The sequence below is a fragment of the Octopus bimaculoides genome, chromosome 13 (genome assembly GCF_046866305.1).
Source record: "Octopus bimaculoides isolate indiv1 chromosome 13, ASM4686630v1, whole genome shotgun sequence".
NCBI lineage: Eukaryota > Metazoa > Mollusca > Cephalopoda > Octopoda > Octopodidae > Octopus > Octopus bimaculoides.
Genome location: NC_142940.1, coordinates 41355719 through 41361793, shown reverse-complemented (window position 1 = coordinate 41361793; position 6075 = coordinate 41355719). Strand labels below are relative to the sequence as shown.

Below are 6075 nucleotides of genomic sequence, written 5' to 3'. Positions count from 1 at the left end.
TATCTGTTTCCCTTTTTCTTCCGCATAATGAATTTTCTCTCGAATAAACAGAGCATCAACTAATTTTTCCTCATCAGTAATAATCAATTTTGAAAGATATGCTGAATAGAACTTTGGCAGAAATAACAGAACACCAGATCCAACCTCGGGCATACGAACATGGTGTGTTCTCTCACTGCCTTTTCTACTGCTACTATTGTAGTCACTGATTCTCGGGCTCTGGTAGGTCTCGTGCAAGCTTCACTGAAAAGCTCCCGACTTGTTCAGTTCTTTTCTTCTAGTCAACCATATTGCGTCCACCACTCCAGACCTTCAACTAACCACTCTTCCCATTTTTTCTCCCCCAAAATTCAGCCCCTTACAGCTAAGTATTTTTTTTCTGGTGTGGTAACAATTCTGCCGGTTCGCCACTTTAATTATAAAATGGGTTTCAAATTTTGGTACAAGGCCAATAATTTCGGGGCAGGAGTTTAAGTCGATTGTATCGACCCCAGTGCTTCATTGGTACTTATTTTATCGATACCAAAAGGATGAAAGGCAAAGTCGACCCTGGCGGCAATTGAACTCAGAATGTAAAGTCGTAAGAAGTTGCTTGTCGCCTTAATTATAATTCACCTCTTATATATATTGTTCCTGCAATCATCTATTTGCTACTGTTCAAGAGAAACGTCGAGCGAATGAATCTCGTCAGCCTCACCACAACAATCTTTTCAAATCCACCAACATACGTGCGTCATAAGCAGGATTGAAGACAAAAATATATACCTGATGACGTGGGATTCTAACGTTCAAATTCTAGTTTTAAATTCTGCATGAAGAACAATCACCCACAATAAATGAGGCAGCAGAAAAGTTAACAACACTGAAAATCCTCATGATTGGGTTGAGATGGTTTGTAAACGTCAATGAAAATGAATTCCTTACTGTTTCGAATAAACTATAAGGCCTGATACAAAGAAACGATAAACTATATCAAAACAGATCAAATTGGAAAACAACGGTGTTTCAAATAAAACACATGCACATACATTTGTGTGTGTGTGTACGTACACACACTCACACACTCACATACACATATATGTGTATGTGTCTAAAAACCTGACGTTTATTTTGAATTCCTTTATTCTTGTAACTAAGTAGTTCGACACATAAGAACCAAACGAAAATAAGTTCTGGAGTATGTGCGAAATGTCACCAAACAAGCGCAAATATAGGCGCAGACGTGGTTGTGTGGTAAGAAGGTTCCTTACCAACCACATGGTTCTGGGTTCACTCCCACTGTGTGGTACCTTGGGAAAGTGTCTTCTATTATAGCTTTGGGCCGATTAAAGCCTTGTAAGCGGATTTGGTAGGCGGAAACTTAAAGAACCCCACCGAATATATATATATATATATATATATATATATATATATATAATATAGGATAAATTCTTTATAAGAATTTATCAAATAGTCAGCGTGAAAAAACCTCATAATGAAAAAAATTTCGTAATGAAAAAAATTCATCATTTTTTCATAAATATATATAAATTTATGTAAAGGGCATTAACTGTGTAGTAATGCCTCACGCTTCGAGGGACTAAATAAGTCAAAAGCTACCAAAAAATAAGCAACATATTTACTGAAAGCGAGGGAATGCAGCTTTCAAAATTCATCTCTTAAAAACATTTAACTCAACGGTAGACCACTGGTTTCTCAATCAAATACAGAAAAACTGTGAAGTAACCTGCATTCTTTTGTTCATCAGTACACGTATGGTCAAGATACATAAAAATAAACAAGAATCAACATACCACGATTTATATATATATATATATAGATAGATAGATATACATATATATACATATACACATATATTATACATACATATATATATATATATATATATATACAGATATATACACACACACATATATACATATATATATATGTGTGTGTGTGTGTGTGTATGTACGCATGTATATTTATGTGTGTATGTGTTTGTGTTTGTGCCCCACAACCGGTATTAGTGTGTTTATGTCACCGTAACTTAGCAGTTCAGCAAAAAATACCGATAGAGTAAGTACCAGGCATAAAAAGGAAATAAGTACTGGAGTTGATTCATTAGATTAAAATTTCTCAATGCGGTGCCCCAGCATCGCCGCAATCTAATGATTGAAACAAGTCAAAAAAGAAAAAAAGATAAAACAGTTTTAGTCTAGCAAATTGAACATTGTGCAGAGTGAAGCGCAACTTCAGGACCGGAAGAGAGGGAGCAAGGGTGACCTCGGGGACCGAAGCCTCTTTCTTTCTGAGGACGTTGAGGTGAAAGGACGCTCGCATGGAGGGAATTTGAGAGAGAGGGGGGTGGAGAGGGAGAGTGAGGGGCTTAGTTACCGGCCAGAGGTTGGGGCAGTATACGCATGAGGGTACGTCCAATGAGTTCTTCTGACCCTTGTGAAGTTGAACTTTATACTCTGTTCTGAATATGTCTCGAAGTAATAGCAATCGTATTTTTACCGGTTTTTTTTTTCTACACAGGGGCATCGCGAGGATAAGAGAGAAGTAACTTATACAAAGTTCTGCATTGTAGGAGCGAACTCGGAACCACGTAACACATCAGCACACTTCTCAGGTTCACAACCATGCTAGCATAACTATAAAAGAAAAATCGTCTCAATTTTACCTCGAAAGCATGGCCCTGGGAATAAGGTTTTCAGATCACACAAGCGCACCTCCTCAAATTTAGGAGAGGATCTGCAAACTTAAAATTTGCACCCCTACATATTTTTCTCAGGTTGGGAGGACACTTCGTAAAAGGTGATCAGTAAAAAGTAGCCTGAAGTTAGGTTTCTTCTCAAAGAACAGAAATAAATATAAAACAAAATAAGACCTTGTTTGTAAAACATTTTGGACCTAGGTTTGCAACCCCTAAGCAAATTTGGTTCCTGATCCGATGCCTGAAAGTTTTACAACTTCTACTGAGAAGAAAAGGGTTATGTTTAAATGAGCCGATAATTTTTCTCTCAGCTTAACTGTCGGTGTTGATTGCCCTTTGAATCTCGCTAGACTTATCCACTTAGTTTACATTAAATATACCAGTCCACTGCATAAAAACTAAGTCAAACACAAGCTAATGAGGGAAACACTACGTAGCTGATCGGCCTGGAGGCCATGCTTACCTTCTTTAAAAAATAAAAGGGCATATTTGATTATTTAATCCTGAGTATGTACTTTTGGTCATAACATTGTTTGATCAGGGATGATCTGGGACGAAACAATAACAACAGCAGTAACAGTAGTTCTTTTTGTTTTAAGTTCAAATTCTTTCATAATCAACTTTGGCGTTAATTTTTTTTTTTTTTTTTGGCCGCTCTAGGCACCTCTTGAATTTTCTGGCCATCCACAAGTGTCACCCAGTGCAGGTTTATGATTTCAACATGGCATGAAAACCAGGTTACCGTTTTTTTTTTAGTCCAAGGACTCGAAAAAGTAAAGAAAATAAAACCAGATATGTGTGCGCTTTTATGGCTAGCGAACATTTCTGTAGCCAGCAGTATTGAGTTTAAGTCTTTCGCTCAGATGTCGGAAAGACGATGGAAAAGAAACCACGGTAAACAGTTGTATATCCTGTTCTGAATTACAATATGAATTTGATGTATTCAATAATACTTTAGCACCAGCTGTGTGAAAGAGTATTATTTAGTTTTAAGAGCAAATTTAAATATATAGCAACATCGTTTCTCTCAAATACACTTAATAATTTTCAGTAACGGACGCCATACAGCTAAATGTAAACCACTTGGGAGTTAAGACTTCATTTAAAATGGCGTGGATTTTGGCTGATTTTTTTTTTGTTAACACTCTTGAGAAAGGAATGAATATCACCACTCCCACGAAATGTAAGACGTTTGTGGTCAAAGTATTCATTATTCCGTATATATATTTTAAGCAATAGTAAGTGTACAGAAATGAAATCACTGGAATATGATCGATATTGGAATAAATGAAATATTTGTGTGTCTGTTCGAATTGACATGGTAAGCTCTGAATTTCAATTAAAAAGATAAACAAGAAATAGAGGAGAAAGCAAATTTAAAAAAAAAAAAAACGCTGCTTGAAGTCCACAGCCTCAGGGGGTTGACGTTTACCTAGATTTTCAAGTCGTGTTAGGATGAAAATAAAAGATACTTTATTGCGTGAATATGAGGTCAGTTCGTCGCTGGGTTAATCTCTTGGCGTTACTAGAGGCTCATTTTCGACTGTACATGGACATTAAAAAAAAAAATATCTTTTATTACTTGCTGAGTCAGGAGGAAGGAGCAGTATCCATGATCTTTTGAGAGTGGTGAGTCTGTTACTATTAATGTTCCATTTTTATCTCTTATAGATTAACACCTGCAGGAAGGACATGAGCAGAGAGGAGATTCAAGTGCTCAACCAGTTGCGCGTCAATATCACGAGTAGACTGTTCTGTTGGTCGGGTCAACTGGAACTCGCATCGTCGTAACTGACAGAGTACCCGGAGGTAGCTGTTAAGAATGTGCTTTCACATCGTTAACAGTAATCCGTTCCTCCTCGTAATTCTACTCGTTCAGAGTTGACTACACAACGACCAATTACTTACTGACGTTTCCCTCCTACGTTGAACTTCTTACACTGACTTACCAATAGATATAATTCTTCTCTTCAAGACCAACTATTTTGTAGAAAGCCTTCTCTTAAGTTTTTACATGATCGCTAGGCCCTTTTTAGTGTCGCAACAGAACGATTCTTTCAATTTTAAAATGGAATCCTGCCTTAAATCTAAAATCCTTGAACCGTAAAGTAAGTATTGTTTCGGGTTGTAGGAATCATGGTATCGGTTACCCTGTTTCTATGGCGATTAAGTGACCAAGAACACACACACCTGAACAGAAAATCATTCCGTCGTAGGGTTACTCATTAAAAGACTGTGAAGATTGGAGTGACGTGAAGAGAAGTGTTTTGTCCAATAATGCAACGCACTGCCAGGTCTGGGAATCGAAACCACAATCTTGTGATCATGACTGCAACCCACATAACTATTGCGTCACTCGCCTTTCAAACGTATTCCTTACAATAAAGGCAACATGGCCACCGTTAGATACCCGATTTAATGGTATAATTGTATGCTGGATCTACACGACACAAAAAAAAACCTTCATCCTCTTTTTAAAATCCTTTCAACTCTTCAAAACTTCACAGACTCGGTCGAGCTGGCAGAAACGTTAGCACGCCGGGCTTAGCGGTATTTCGTCTGTCTTTACATTCTGAGTTCAAATTCGACTTTGCCTTTCATCCTTTCGGGGTCGATAAATTAAGTACCAGTTGCGTACTATGGTCGATCTAATCGACTGGTCCCCTCCCACAAAACTTCGGGCCTTGTGCATAGAGTAGAAAAGAATACTTCTAATCATGGAGAATCGTTGGAAGTATGTCATGCATCTTCTTGTTAGATCCGGTCATGGAAATATCGACTGTGCAAAGCTTATCTGTACCTACTAATGAATCGTCAACCAAAATGAAATATACCTAAGCTACACAAGGTCAACTTCCCTTCCTCGATGTGGACCAAAACTGTATCACCAAACACCCATCAAGTGTTTATATTATACGAGCAGTCTATTTATTTTATAAAATTTTGTTAAATAATTTAGTTCAGTCCTATTACGCAAGAAAAATTTTAATCTGATGAACTATTTACAATTGGACATTTTTTTCTTATTGCTAGTGGAATAAACAAATGTATGTTTTAATTTTAAGTTGACGAAACACATTCAGTGAAATGAAGAAATGAACCATACTTAACATGTGCATACCAACTCCTCCGCTATCAACACAGGACTATGGCTATATGTGAAGTTTTAATGTTAACCAATGAGAATAAGTTGCTTTTACGTTTTCCTTCTTCTCCTCCTCTTTACCAAATTCCAAGTTAGCTAAAAAAAAAACAAATACCCGAACCTAAATTTTGCAGCTAAAAATAAAATTATTTTGAAATTCTTTCTTCAGAATCCATTTCGGATTGTGTGAAATGATGCGATAGATACGTGACTAATGAATTACTTCTATGGT

At 37.0% G+C, this 6075-nt stretch overlaps 1 long non-coding RNA gene across 2 annotated transcripts; it reads left to right on the top strand.

Moving 5' to 3' along the window:
- The first annotated feature begins 1959 nt into the window (after nt 1-1959).
- Nucleotides 1960-4995, top strand: LOC149132895 (uncharacterized). 2 transcript variants are annotated; one of them, XR_016244030.1, is made up of 2 exons: nt 1960-3592; nt 4370-4995. It is a non-coding gene; the product is annotated as an uncharacterized LOC149132895 (long non-coding RNA). The 2 variants fall into 2 exon arrangements; XR_016244029.1 differs by having other exon boundaries at nt 1960-3881.
- Nucleotides 4996-6075: the final 1080 nt, after the last annotated feature.